This window comes from Hesperophylax consimilis, chromosome 2 (genome assembly GCF_061612785.1).
Source record: "Hesperophylax consimilis isolate HC1 chromosome 2, BYU_Hcon_1.0, whole genome shotgun sequence".
Classification (NCBI taxonomy): Eukaryota; Metazoa; Arthropoda; class Insecta; order Trichoptera; family Limnephilidae; genus Hesperophylax; species Hesperophylax consimilis.
In genome coordinates this window covers 47120354-47135809 of record NC_142837.1, presented here as the reverse complement: position 1 = coordinate 47135809, position 15456 = coordinate 47120354, and the positions used below count along the sequence as shown (strand labels likewise).

Below are 15456 nucleotides of genomic sequence, written 5' to 3'. Positions count from 1 at the left end.
TGCAAATAAAATGAATTTTCACTAAAAATACGATCACCGAAAGATATAATCACTTAATTCTTACATAGTTCGCTCACACTTCGATTTTTTATGTTGAGGACACACTTGGTTAAAAAAAATTGTCTTTAACCGATTTTTATTGTGAAACGGGGTTAAAAAAATAAAATTACATTTAAGAAAAAGTTATATAATATTATAATTACTATGTGAAATGAACAAACTACGATGATCCAACACGTTACTTTAAATGAGTAGTATTGAGCAATTATTATAGGTAGATGGATATACATTGATAATAAACAAAATAAAAACATGAATTTTAAAATATTATGAACAGTGAATATGTAAAAACGAGTTGGTTCAATTTTCTCATTAAATTTTTATAATTTAAGACAATTTAAATTATTATGTTTTTAGGGGGGAAGGTCTAAATCTCGTAGGGTGATGAATTTTAATGCGGTGCACAGAATAAATCATTCAATCTGGTTTGGCATTCAGGGCAACGAAATGCAATCCTTTCTAACAGATATGAAGTGATACGACAGATTTTTTGTAATTTTTTTAATGTTTGCAATACGATCAATGTAGGTTTGATATTGTGGATTCCAAATGACTGAAGCCAAATCAAGTCGTCATCTTCCACTGTAATATGATGTGTTATGCAAGGATATAGAAAAATATGATTTCAGCTTTTTATATAAGAGCGCGTTATGTTTTATTCAGATTGTTATAAAAAAATAAATGAATTAATTTTTTAATTTAGAGAGAGAGAAATTAATTTTATTTCCCGTTCACATTCACTTAATACGTGAAATAAAAAGGGTACCAAGTACCAATTCTTTAAAAATGAACAAAATTTACAGAAATGTCTTTCGTGCAAATAAATGTTCAGCGCCACACACATTATTAAAGCACGCTGAAAGATGTCTCTGTGCGAAGGAGCTAGCAAGTTCTTCTAAAATAGGCATCAAATATCATTAATTTCAACTGTTATTTGTATGTAAATGGCTGAAAACGGAGGTGCGGCATCTTCTTCTATTGATAAACAATGTCGTAAAAATGGCGAAATACTGTCGGTTTCGTCACAAAATCTTCTAAAACATCTCAGCTTCAGTGTTTTGGCACTTAGTGCCTATTTTTGCATACCTTAATAAATGAGTAAAAAATACTTTCCAAAAACTAAGTAGTTTAAAAGCATTCGCTCCGGAGCTCGAATCCCGATTACCTTCAATAAAAATGAAATAAATGACGGTCGCAACTCCCAACTAGGGATCAAATACAGAAGCAGGTATGGTCTCAATAGCATAGTGCAGTAGGTACTGGGTTCAACTTTATTATTATTTCCATTGTCTTATTCTGTTTTATGTTTCATTTAGATTTATTTATTAACATAATCTTCTTTTTCAATTATTTAAAATAAATTACATGGATGGGTATAAATAATTCCAATAAATTGAATTCTTTTCTCGTGGGATTTTCCAATAAGTTTAATTGGATAAAACAAAATTGTTCAATACACGTGATTAGGAAAAGCAATATTTAGTTGAAACTCCGTCAAAAACATTATTTTCCCTTAAAGCGTAAATAATTAATGTTGTTTCGCGTTAGTGAAATATGGAAATAACTTTGCGCGCCCAACAAGATTCTAATGAAATTTCCACCTTTTAAAATCTGAAATGTAATTTATTCACAGAATTTTGTTTCTCTGGGGTAATTAAAAAATATTCTAAATCAATATTAAGACATATTCATAATTCAATTATCTGGGTTATAAGTTTTTTTTTATGTGAATACCAGACGAGAGTTCCAACTGCTCCCAACCATCTGGAGTGAGCCAGTGAGTCTATGGCATTGCCAATAGTATGTCACTACTCTCAGTCTCGCTATAATGATAGTAAAAGGGAGAAAAAATAAATTAGGAGATGGGGAAGAGAAAGGTGGGGATGTACTTGGCTAATCAGATCTGATAAAAATAAATAACATAATATATTTTGTACAACGTTTCATACCGAGTACTAAAGATTGAGCTAGGTACCGCAATGTGGTATTTATATAGAGTCACACGCACCTAGTAATGTCTAGAACCATTCAAGCCGTAAGCAGGTGGGTTGGCGGCATCGCTATTATTCTAGATAAGTAGATGCATCGAGCATTCGCTGCAGATTCCAATGTGATGCGCGTCGCATGTATTAAATTTCTTGAAACTAAACTGCCGCTACAGTTTTGTAGAAAAACATTTTTTTATTATAACTACACTGAGCGCAATACTCAAACTAGAATTACATGTATATTTGCTTTTTATCGTCATCGATATGAGATTCAACCACGCGCCTCAATATACCACGGATAACTCATGAAACCAATTAATGTGTCATCCAAGTGATGTATTAGGAACTAATTTCCTGAAACATATCAGTTCCGAGAAGAAACAAAAATAATATCTCCGTGGCCTGCGACAGACTTTCCATTCATCTCTAATGATTTGGAGGGGGGCGACGGAAAACCGTCCACAAATGACAAAATGATGAAAATGTATTGAATTGGCGAGATTGGGGTTAAAAGTGTTATTTTAAAGGCTACATTGTCCAGCTGAGGACTTGTTGATATATCTCTCGGCCGGGTATTGACGTCTTCAGAAGCCGAGCAATATCCTTCTCCGTGGAAACCTTTCATTTCCTTTTTCGTTCTTCGCAGAAGTCTTTTGTTGCGGCAACTTTACATTGAGCATTAAATATCAAAATACTATCTCTTTGGATAAGCTCTTGCTGCAGGAATCGGAGGAACGCTGAATATAACCTGAATAAAACCTGAAGCCAAATATGAACTTCCATAGAATAATATTTACACTTGAAAACCGAAAAACACTATTACAATTTATGTTATAAAAATCGCATTCTTGAAAATGGAAAAAAAACCCACCCTTGAAAAATCACAAAATCCGACATTACTCGGTAAGAATAACAATAATCAATATAAAGAAAAAAATACATACGAATTTCAGTTATAAAATAATTTATTATTAAAAAAAAAAAATCTGGAAAAAAATATTATTTAAGCCACGTATGTATTTTAAGTAGGTACCAAAGAAATTTATAATGTATGTGTGGTAAAACCATGTTTGATCGTGTGGAGAATGTGGAGATCCGCAAAGAGTGCAAGGCTGATGTAAGCTTAATGAGTAAGATTAAGAAAGGGACGCTTAGATGGTTTGGGCATGTAGAGCGAATGAGCGAAGATAGGAGTGTAAGGAGTATATATGATGCAAATGTGAATGGTAGCAGAAGTCGGGGACGCCCGAGGAAGACATGGCACGATCAAGTGAATCAGATACTCGAGTCGGGCCATGTCAAGAGTCAGAATAATAGAAGAGTATGTATGAGACGATGTATGAATGTGAATGAGGCAAGAAGTGTGTGTCAAGACCGAGTTGTTTGGCGGTCCGTCCTCTCTGCCTACTCTTGCGGGGAAGCGGCGTGATGGTTAGTTAGTTAGAAATTTATACAAAAGAAATCTTGTTTAAGAAAATAATATTACAGGTAGGTAATCTATCGATTTTTTTACAATCAGTATTCTCCTTTCAAACGAACGTAGCACAAAGCTGCCTCCATTTAGCCGCCATTCCAGAATAATATACAACAAACATGGAACAATGTACACGGACATGTGTGTTTTGTAAGTAAAGTAAAACAACCGCACACCCACACTATTGACATTATAATAAACTTTAAACACCACTTGTCAGGAATGGAATACTTCTGCAACTTTTGAAATTTTAAAAAGCACAACAAACTTGAACCACTCTTACTTTCCAATAACTTTTACAGAGAAATTCACATTATATCAACAGTCATGCCCGATATGCAAATAATATCATATAACATAATATATGTAGTGTAAAACTATCCGAAAACACATCATAAAGTTTTTTTTTCATATTGGGTTATTTTCATTATACTTTTACTAAAATCTTATCGGTATTTGCCTATACTAATGGACAAATTAATCCTAAACGACAAACCAAGTAATATTTATTGTAAGTGTAAAATTGTGCCAAGCGCGTAGTATAGTTTGATATTAACATAAATATTTTATTTCTATCTTGTTTTTCAGTGTATAGCTATCCTATGTTTGAATTGAGTATGGTTTTAAAATCATATTTTCGATCAGTATAGGCACCTTTTTTGGAGTTATTCACAATATGTCACAATATTGGTTAAGATTGATTACACTAAAAAATGTCTGTTTTCCTTGATCAGCCTAAGCCAGTGAGCAGTTCTAAATTCTATTTTTTAAAACACGGGTTACATAAACTCACATTAAATCAGGGGTGAAAAAGCTCTTATCTCTTAAACGGCTGTGTGTACGAGATAGAAATTCATGTCACTAATGAATATGATTTATGTCACTAATTATTATGATATTATCATTCTTAGCCCCTTATTGTCCGCAACTAAATATAGATCTGAATCCGCAACTGAAATTTTAACACATTATTCGGCACACTAAACTGTTTTCAACTTAATTTTGAATCTTTGTGCGAATCTGACCTTTGATTTAAACTACACCCAGCACATGAAAATGGTGTACTGGACATCTACGCCAGTGACATTGACTGTAAATGCCGGTTACCTCTGGGGGTACCTTGGGTAAGGATTTGAATAGAAACACAACTTGCGAAAGTCGTCAGACAACTGACTGCTTGAGCCAGTTGTTGGCGTATTTGTTGGGTTCAAATTTAATAATTTCTACACGTGTTAATGTGGAGCAATTATTCTTAAATCTAAACATATACTAAGGTCCCACGGTTTGTCGTGTGAGTAATTCATCCTTGAACTGGCGATATGACACGTGGTTCGAATACAATAATTTCTACACGTGTTAATATGAAGCAATTATTCTTAAATCTAAACATATACTAAGGTCCCACGGTTTGTAGTGCGAGTAATTCATCCTTGAACTGGCGATATGACACGTGTGCAGTGATTAAAAATCTTATCATCGTACGAGACAAGCCTTAAAGGAGTCGGCATCGTAAAATGTGTGACATGAGACAAACATTTATTTTCTTGGTTATTCAATAATTATTTAGGTATATCCATCTGCTGTCCGGTACAAATGGTTTCCTTAGATTTTTGCAGCATACATTCTGCAAATGAAAATGATAATATTTTTCTTCAGCACATGGATCCACAAATAGAATTTTATCGTTATGATTTGAACACAAAACTGGATTTAACTTAAGAGCTCCGACTTCCAATTTCCGAAACTCAATTTTATAACTGCACTTTAAACAGGAGAATGGTTTCAGGGGCGTCGCCAGCTTCCAATCTAGAAATATTTACGTACCTCTGTTCCCGGCGTTGCTTGGAGTTATGGACAAGGTCGTTTAATGTATTACTTTACGCATTTATTATTTTACGCATTCTGTACACGTCAGAACTGTGGGTAGATTACACTGCATCTCAAGTGCATACGCTAAAAGTCACTTACAATAATTCTTATCGCCAACTATTCCGCCTACCGAGATACTGCAGCGCTACGGAAATGTTCTTGGAGAGACAAGTGCACTCTTTCAGAGCGCTTAACATGGAAAGCTTATGGCGCAGACTACGCCAATCTAATAACACAATCTCACTGCCATGGTTTCCTGGATGGAGTCCCTCCTGATGGCCCTCTGGAGACGGGAGATGTTAAAATATCCTCAAGAAAAGAACTATTACATCCCCAACTGGAAAAGTGATGAGAGCGAAGGGAATGAAAAATTAGTTTCTACAAATATACGGGAAAGCACTGCATTAAAAATTTTCGCATGGTATCTCCACGGGATAGGTATGTTGTGTGGGTGAAAGGAATGGAGAATGAATTGTTATATTCACAAAGACACGGTAAAAACGCCGCAGGCGAAAATTTTTCAGGGTCTAAGCGCAAACCAATAAATGCTTTCGATTATTTTTCGAAGAGTCGGTATCCCAACAATATTTAGATGAAAATGTATTTTCTAAAACGAAAATATTTTAGCATTGTTTATAATTAAAACCTTTAAAACCTATTAGCTGAACCGGGTAGTAGCCGAGTGGACAAATCTGTCAGATTCCCATCCAGGCGTCGTGACTTCAAATCACTGCAGTCCTCCATCATTGCAACATTTTCAACTTACATTCACTATTCAGTAACATTGTTGATGTTACTAAAATAAACATTAAATATTTGTTATATAAAAAAATAAAAAGTAAATATGTGAATGTGAATGAAACAAGAAGTGTGCGCCAAAACCAAGTTGTTTGCCGTTCATCCTCTCTGCCTACCCCTGCGCGATCGTTCGATAATTAGGTAGCCTCAATCAATATTCTATATATGTGGACATTTGGGGTAATAAATTTAAATGCAAAATGGTTAACCAAATATTAAGAAAATACTCAAAACACACGAAACATCAAAAGAATACACATAAAAGCCCAAAACAATAAGTACATTTGGGTAAAGAAACTTATAAACCAACATATTTAGCGCCTAAACTGATTTTGCGAGAAAATACCCATGTACCCATAATATAAAATATTTTTAAAAAAAAATATGCATATATATTTTTTAAATAAACCAAACAAAACTAGCCCGATGAAGCAAGACAAATAAAATGTTTAAATTTATTAAAAATTGCCACTACACAGTGGATATTCAACAAAGGTCGTGCAATCACCAGGGAACTCACCCAGGTCTAGCGAATTACGTATAAAATTATTTTACGTTAGACGATGAGTATTGTCGTACTAGTAAATAAATGGTTTGAACCTATTTGTTATATTATGTGTTATTGGTAAGCCACAATGAGTCTATTAAATAATTAATTTTGCTCAAAATTCTGCGTCAATACAGGTTCGCATAGTGAGGCAGGTTTTGTCCAACATATCTACAATTATTATTTGTAAACGACTATTCTAGTAAAGATAAAGACACATATCTAAATATGTTAGCAGAACTCAATTATTTATCGTGCATAAATTCTTATACTAGAAATGTTAAAGGTCAACGCCCCTCATGCTTAGATCACATTTTTACAAATATTCCTGATATCAAAAATATAAAATCAGCTGTCATTCATACATCTATCACTGATCATTATTCATGTATTTTTAACTATAAATTAAGCAATCCAACTTTGCCATTATTTAAACAAAATAATTACTCAAAAAAAGTACTTAATGTGGATACATTAAAACACCAATTAGAATCAGAAAATTGGAATAAATTATTACAATGTAATGATGTCAATGTAATGATGTCAATGTTTATTACTGTGCCATTAAACATTTTTCCTGTTACTGTTCTTGTCTATCTAATGTTACCTTGAATATTATATGTTTTTGATGATAAATAAAAAAAGAACAATGGTCAACTATATAAATCGTCATCGAAACAGCACAATCCTCTTTTGAATGCTTTAAGTTTACTTCTTCTCTTAATTTAGCGACATCATTATACCTTTCAAGACAGATGTACCTACTCGTAAAAGCTAAGGAAGGAAGGAAGTCACCACTGAGAGAAAAGAAGAAGAAATGACTGGCAGAAAAGAAACTGAACTACGATATTATGATGGTCGTAGCTTCTTATTTTATGCTGCATTAACCTTCACGTTGCCACCATGGGTACCTAAAATTTCTGAAATTACTATCCCTCTGGTTTCCCTCATTGTATACCATTTCTGAAATTACTAGTGCCTGAAGTGTTAGATTTAAGTTGATTTTTTAAAAAGATTACGTAGGTATCAATCGTTGCCACAAATAATATAATAAATTGCACGGTGTAACCATACTACGGCTGTTTCCGCCATTCTTCTTGCACAGTAACTCCCTTGTGGGTGATGGGCAACATCTCACTCGCTAGCACTATATACAATGTTGGGTGAGGGGATAAGTAAATCTACGTACATCATTCACCGTCCGGTGCCGCTTGTTAGACCCGTAGGTGGTTATTCTGTACCAACCCAGCCGTTGATCGGAGGCCACGTTTGTTGATTAATGAAGATGTACTTTTAAATAAAATTAACAACAATGGTGATTATCACACAGAATAGTTTTCAATAAAATTTATGAAAAAATGGTATCGAAATGATAAAATTCACGGGGTAACCAAGTCACCCCTTATGGTAACCCCTAATAGCATCTTGGTATGCCGAAGGTTAATGAAAGTTTTTGCTCGGTGTGGTTTTCAGAGACTGACTTTGTCGGTCTATTATTGCAGTTATTCTTTGGAGCCGTGTAGGTTAATCCTTAAAATTTTGCTGCAATTACAATTAGAAAAAATAAGAATACTGGGAGCATTTTTAAAGAGCAATATTTATGAAACAACACAGTACTGTAACGTGTACTAAATAACATGTCAAAAAAGACGGTAATACGGTTACGATGTTCCACGGTAAAAAATGATCACCAAGATTGATTTTTTAAATGAAGAGGAAGGTCAACTTTAAAAAAAAGACATTCCCGGGTTACGGATAAGCTGTGATATTTGAAAATCTCCTACTACCACCACAGTAAGCGGAAAATGTTGCTTGTGTTGTGATGGAGGCTTAGCCAGTCGAGGAATTGAATACACTGCCATAGCCATTAGGTTTCGATAAACTACAACCGTTCCCTTTTCTAATCTCCTTAAGCAGAATAATTCACGGGCAACGCAACGGGCTTCAGCTAGTATGATATAACACTGTACATAACTAAAGTAGCTACTTTTCCAAGCAGTGCTGCTGTACAGGCGGGAAGAGTTTTAGCGAAACACCGCCAGGAATGCTTCAGAAGAGAGCCGAGGCCACTAAAAGCCTGGCTTCTTGTGTGGGATGTACTTCCGTCTCATCCTATACTCTTGCGACCACACGTTTATGTCTCCCAGGGACGTAGTTCCAGAATAAATTCACTACTAAGCATTTTAATTAAGGATGTTTGTTCATAATATTCTAAAAGTAAAAAAGACAATTCTTATATTTTCAGTACATAATAATATGCTGCCGTTCATAATAGTTGGTGGTATAATGGAAAGCATATTTTTCTTCCAAGCAGTTGATCGGGGATTAATTGAAAGAAAATTATTCTGATTAAAAATATATAAATTGCTTTAAAATTTTACAGCTCTTGATTTTTCAAGGACCTAGTTATTAATAAAAGCAAAAGCTGGCCACAAGGTAACTAAACAATAAAATTGAAAAAACTATAGGAATGTGCTGTTCTAACGGTATTGCCATCCTTCGGTTCAAATCGGTGCCAGACGGTAAGTCAGAGACACGTTCGACATTTGACACACGGACACCGGACGGGAAATTTATTGATTATTTATTTTATAACATCTTGCCTGTATATGAAATCGCTAGATTTTATGAGTCCTCTTTCGTACATGTTTGGTTTATCACCAAGATTCTCATAAACATAATCTTTCACATAATTCCAAAAAAAGTAGCCACGTAGGAAAACCAAAACTTAACTTTTAACTGCCAAATGACGGGGAAGAGGGGATATTATCTTAAATCTCTTTGAAACTCAAAATATCTAAATAGCAATCTCTTTATTATTTACTCAAAAACGATTAAATAGCTATTCAACCTATGATTGGAAGAAATTTCAATATTGAACTATTCATATAGTTTTGTTATCTTTTGTGGTGTAACGTTCTGTAAGGAAAAGCAATAGTTACTGTATGTCATATAGCCTATGAATGGCCTATCAATGGCCAAGCCTCCTCGACATCTCTTTCGGGGGATCAGATGTCACCCCTCCCTATCTCTGGGACCGGAAGGGTGTCAAGCGGCTATTGTACACCAACTGGAATCTCAATCGAGGTCAAGATGCCTACAGCCCCTACAATGACGGAGATATCGGCGATATCGATACAAAGGCTTATGAATATTACCTTCCTAAAACTTGAAACCTCTGAAGTATGAAGTATAAATTCATATTGGAACTATCAGTCACTATTTTAAAATGCTTCTACTAAATGTCGTGCGTTCTTTTATAGCAAATTTATTTATTTAAATGATAAAATTTCCACTTTTTCTTTCTGTAGTCTTTTCATACCCAAAACCATAATATAGGTATTGTGTATTTAATACGCAGCATGAAGAGTAATTACAATAATTATGAGTTTGACGAGCGATATATCTGGTATAGAAAGAGGGTGATTGTGATCGCGCTACTTTATACGAAGGCTCATTTGTCGTTATCTCACTCTAACACTATATTATTCAACGTATTATCTCTAATCCCAGACAATAGTTATTTTCAAATATCACCAGGAACATTAAATAAAAAATTCAATCAAATTGTCAATCACTTTGTGGTTTGACGTATTTATTAAAAAATAAAACATTTCTTTATGTGTATATTCACGAGTTTACTCGATATGTGCAAAGTTTTAAAACCACGAGTTTAAAAACTTTACACATATAAACTCGTGGTTTTATGCAAAAATAAGTGTCTTATTTTTATTAAAACTTTGTTTCTTTATCGTTGTGGTATTGCTATAATTTTTAAATAAACCTTATAAAGAATTTATTTGCTGTCGATAATATATTATTTTATCCAGTTTTGGCAAAGTCTCAACCGTTTGTTGGTTCTAGCAAGACAAAAATCAATATCAGATTATATTTCTTCAATAATGTTTCCTCCCGCATTCCCCGAACGAATATTTTGGGTACACAATTTGAATAATGTTTAAAAAAAATTAAATTCTTCAAAATCGTGTAACGTTAATCTATTTATAAGTTTTTAAAATTTATTTACTGTTTTTCATGATTTATTTTTTAAGTTTTACACCGTATTGCACTATTTCCTTCTTTAGTCAATGTTTCGGACAGCGTTACAGTATCCATCATTTGGACAGATTGTATGAATTACTCGTACAAACACAATCAATATCCACAAAAAACTTTATAATATAATGAAAACGACGCGACGGTGATATGCTTAATAGTTCTTCGTAAACGCACCCGGTACGAAGAACTATTCAGCGTGGCCCCGTAAACTAAAGTAATTTAACTAATAATTATACGAAGTACCGACCCTCATGGTATTAACGGGAGCAATGTGGTATCACTAAACTTTTACACAATCAACACATCTGCCCTGATGATGTACACTGTAACTGTTGGCTAAATAAGGAGGACGCGCGTAATATCCCACAAAATAACGATGATAATCTTTCGGTCGTAAAAATCTCAAACCACATCTGGAATCCACTTATTCGTGAGAATGAAAAATTGAGAAACGAGAAAACAGGAGCCGTCGTTTTGCCATAGAGTATTGTTTTCAAGCCAATTAACTAAGAAACGATAGAATAAGGTGTAGGTGTAGGTATAAATATGTATGTATTTATCAAAGGAAATTGGGTACAATTTGTTTCATGCAGGTACTTAATTTCTTCAAAGGTTTGATGCAAGATATTCTCTAAGGGAAGCGAGAAGGCAGGAAGGTAAGACAATTTCCATCTCCGATAGCCGATATTCCCGGAATTACTCTGGTCCGTGGGAATCGTGTGAATTAGTCTGCAGATCTCCGGAGATCCGAACCTTTTTCAATAAAATCACAAATTCGCCGCCCCGAGGGAACGCCCTCCGCATTTTAACGTCGAAAATGAAAATAGGAAATACAATCTTCAAGAAAAGCCAATAAAATTGAAAACGATACTAGTCGCCCATATAGCACGGTCTGCCCAAGGCCGACTAGAGTTCGGGCCTGAGCACGCGATCGCTAAATTACGAAGTAATAATAATAATAAAATAACATTAACATAGCGCAGTTTTGTGTTATTTCAATTCAATTGAGCTTAATTTTATGCTTGCGGTAAACCTCTGCAGTAACAACGAGTATCAACAATAATCGCTGCCATTTACACTCCATCGTTGCTCGATGGCACCGACTTGGTAACGTGACACCGTCAAAATCCGTCGCTCGCCGAGGCCTGTACTGTAGTCGGCCTTGAAGTTGCCCCGTGAGAGCGTTCCGAATGTAGGTAAAATGTTATTTCAATAGACTATTGATATTGATGACTTATAATGGATTTTTTCAAGTACAACTACTGTTTTCTATTTTAAATACAATTAGTTTGTAGTTTAGTCAATTTCAAACCCAATGAAAAATTAAGAAAAGAAAATAGTTTAGTTTTAGTTCAATTTGTGCAACTCGTGACGTCATCAAGTAAACTATCCGAAAAGAATCCTCGATACAGGTTTTTAGTTGTAGTGAGGTTAATAATGTTATAAACTATTATCATGCAGAAAATTAGGCTTTGTGTGTTTTGTGAGAAGCAATAAATAAATAAAGAGTGCAAAGTTCATATTACCTCTGTAGCAGAAAAGCTGTCAATTGCGGGATTGTCGATCGGTGGCGTGTTCGAATTCCTGTGAAGGACATGTTAGTTAGTGTTATTAGATATGTTTGATAAAAATAAACAAATATACAAAATCACTTGGATATATCATCGCTATACCCGGAAGCTCGTCAAGGGAAACAACTTTTATACACAAAATGTTTTTTACCGACAGCAATTTTTTAATAAACTAAGAAATAACGTTGAATTTTTTGAGGAAAATAAGAAATTTTTTACTAAAATTGTGAAGTTTGGATAAGAAAAGAAAATTACTGTTAAATAATAATGTTACGTTTAAAAAAAAAACTACACACAAAATTGTTTGTATAAAGGTAAAAATCATATTAAACAGGGTATTCCGGAATTCATTCTATTCACGAAATAATTGATGATCACAATATTACGACTCATTGATTAATGATTAATTTATGTATTGTGATGACAACATTTTGAATTTTTTGAATCACCTTCATATAAATTATTTTAGGAAATAGAATTTGTCAAATTTATTTGTATACGTTCTTTATGTTCATCGCTGATACTGTATTACTATATAAATAAATATTTATTCTTTGGTTTACTCCGTAGCCTATATATGTAATTCGATTCCGCTTTGATAATTGAACGATGAGTTTTAGATAAGTATAATATATTTTTGCTATCAATTTTTTAAGATGTTAAAATTTCCCACGTGAGTATCTTAGTCTATTGCGTATTATACTTGTACATTATTTTTATGTGATTTTAAGAGTTGAAGTCGAAATGTATTGTAAGAGCTATAATGAAGGTGTGTATATTGATACACTTTTCTAAGAAATACACAGATATGTGCAAATATTAATTAAGAGAAAAATTATAACTAAGGTAGAATCTGCAGACAAGAAACTGTGTTGTAGCTTTGCAAGATATGTCTTAAATATAACAAAAAAACATTTTTCATGCATACTTCGTGAATTTTGTAAATTATCTTGGAGCAACATCGCGCGGGGACCATTTTAGTAAATCTTCTTACCTCGTGAAAAACCACTCTACGCTAAATTATTCAAAACGCTGCACTTCCCCCTCCCTCTCCCTTCCACCCCTCTCCGACCGACCCACTAGCGCACTCAGCCTCCAGTCTAGCTCATTCAGTCTAGGACATTCAGTGTTAGGTTCACCTTTTAATTTATATTCATGCTTAAAGTATGAGTTTTATATTACGATAGGATCTTTTATGAGATAACGTTGGAAATGTTTACTTTGTGAATGCGATCATTTACCATACCGCGGAGAGGGCATTAATGAGGTTAAATGATGTCTGTAATAATTGTTGATGGTAATGATTATGTTGATCATAACAAAATTTCTATTTTTAACGAACAACAAAGTTCTTTTACTTTTATACATCTATTTTAAAATTTAAAAAACAAAAAACCTGTCTAAGTATTCAATCTCCCTACCCAGGAACTGGATTTGACATCTCTACCAGCCTCGCAAATTGCCGATCGGGTAGTAGGGTAATTAACTCATTATTTTATCTGATTGTTGTTTAAATGCTACTTCTGAAATTATGAAGACAAGTGTATAAATATACATAGGCGTATTCATACAAAAAATGAAAAAGTAAGTGAGAAAAAAAGAATTTTCCGATGCTCTGAAATGAAACCGCTCGCACAGCGCAGGTGAAAACTGGAACTATGTGCCCTAAAGTTTATGTTTTGACATACGGAAGTCAATAAATCGTATTTGTGACATTTGTGTGTAATTAAAATAATTTTGATCCCTACAATTTTGAAAAATAAAAGGTCATTATCATTGACGAATTACACCATCAATAGTCATTGTAAGTGAATACTTTTCCGTAAAACATGATTTTTTTTCACTACTAACCGGGTTTTCAACAAACTTAACCAAAAGGTTAAGAGAATGTGCAGTTTATATTGGAATAGGTGAAGATTCGACGCTTTAACCATCAAATAACGCAGGAATATTGAACATCATCACAGACAACCGAAATAAGTATGTTTGATAGCCACCGTACAAATTTGGTAAGAAAATAATTGAGATTACGATTTGATGGTGAGAAAATTCTCACTATAATCAGAAAAACTAGCGCAGCTTGTTCCAACGCAAGGGAGTTTCCGTATCGGACTAAGTACGAGTAATGCGAGGGCTGTACCACGTGGCACCTACCAGGGTACCGGCTATCAGTGGTGGTGTGTGCAGTGAATTTCCATAAAAAGTGTGAGGAAATAAAACAAACTTGTATTATAATTTTACTTAGCTGCACGCCAATCAAATTCGGAACTACAAAATCCACCCGTCCGAATGATACTCGCACTGCCCAAGAGCGAGTCTTAAATGAATCGCAAATCCCATAGGTGCGCTGTGATTATCAGCACCTATAAGACCTTCCATCAATTTTGGTTAATACAAAACATACTACTAGCTCCAAAGCGGTAGGCCTGCGAACCTTGGGTATCTACCTTTTCTAAAAATCTATTTTTTTTTAAATGTTATTAAAATAATTTATTAAGGTTCTGAAAATGTTACTTTTTATGTTCAAAATGAAAAATTTCTTGGGTAAATTATGATTTTTATGTTTAAAATGTTTAATGTTACTAACAAAATTATATTATTTTGCCACAAACGTTAATGAATTGCCGATTCGTATTATATTTTTGCTAGGTTGCTATTGTCTGGTGCAGTGATTTGATGAAAATCAATTAGATTGATGAAAAAAATATAATGTGTAAATCGTGATGAGGGATTTTTTGTCCTTTTTTAATCTATGATTGAACTCCCAGTGATGCAAAGAACCGCCACTCGCCGCACTGGGACTAATGGCAATGAAAACACCCCATCCCCGCGCGCCCGAAAGCTAATCCAGCACTTCCAACTCTAACTATCTCCCACTCCGCATGCGAATAACTAGGCCAGCCCAGTTAGTCGCAGAATTACCGAACATTCCTACCAAAACTCCCCTCAACTCTCAACCAAAGCTTAGCTTCTAACTTCCTCGCACGATGGCATTACATTTATAACATTGCTTACACTTCGGTAACTCGATTACATTTCTCTTGTATGAATGATTTTCAAAAGTAATTGAAGATATAATTTAATAAAGCG

General features: G+C 34.1%; 1 long non-coding RNA gene across 1 annotated transcript in view; it reads right to left on the bottom strand.

Moving 5' to 3' along the window:
• LOC149426068 (uncharacterized) overlaps positions 1-15456 on the bottom strand; it is a 331284-nt gene that overhangs the window by 39195 nt on the left and 276633 nt on the right. Inside the window, exon 3 of the long non-coding RNA XR_016304342.1 lies at positions 12322-12379. This is a non-coding gene — a long non-coding RNA (uncharacterized LOC149426068). The remainder of the gene's footprint in view (positions 1-12321; positions 12380-15456) is intronic.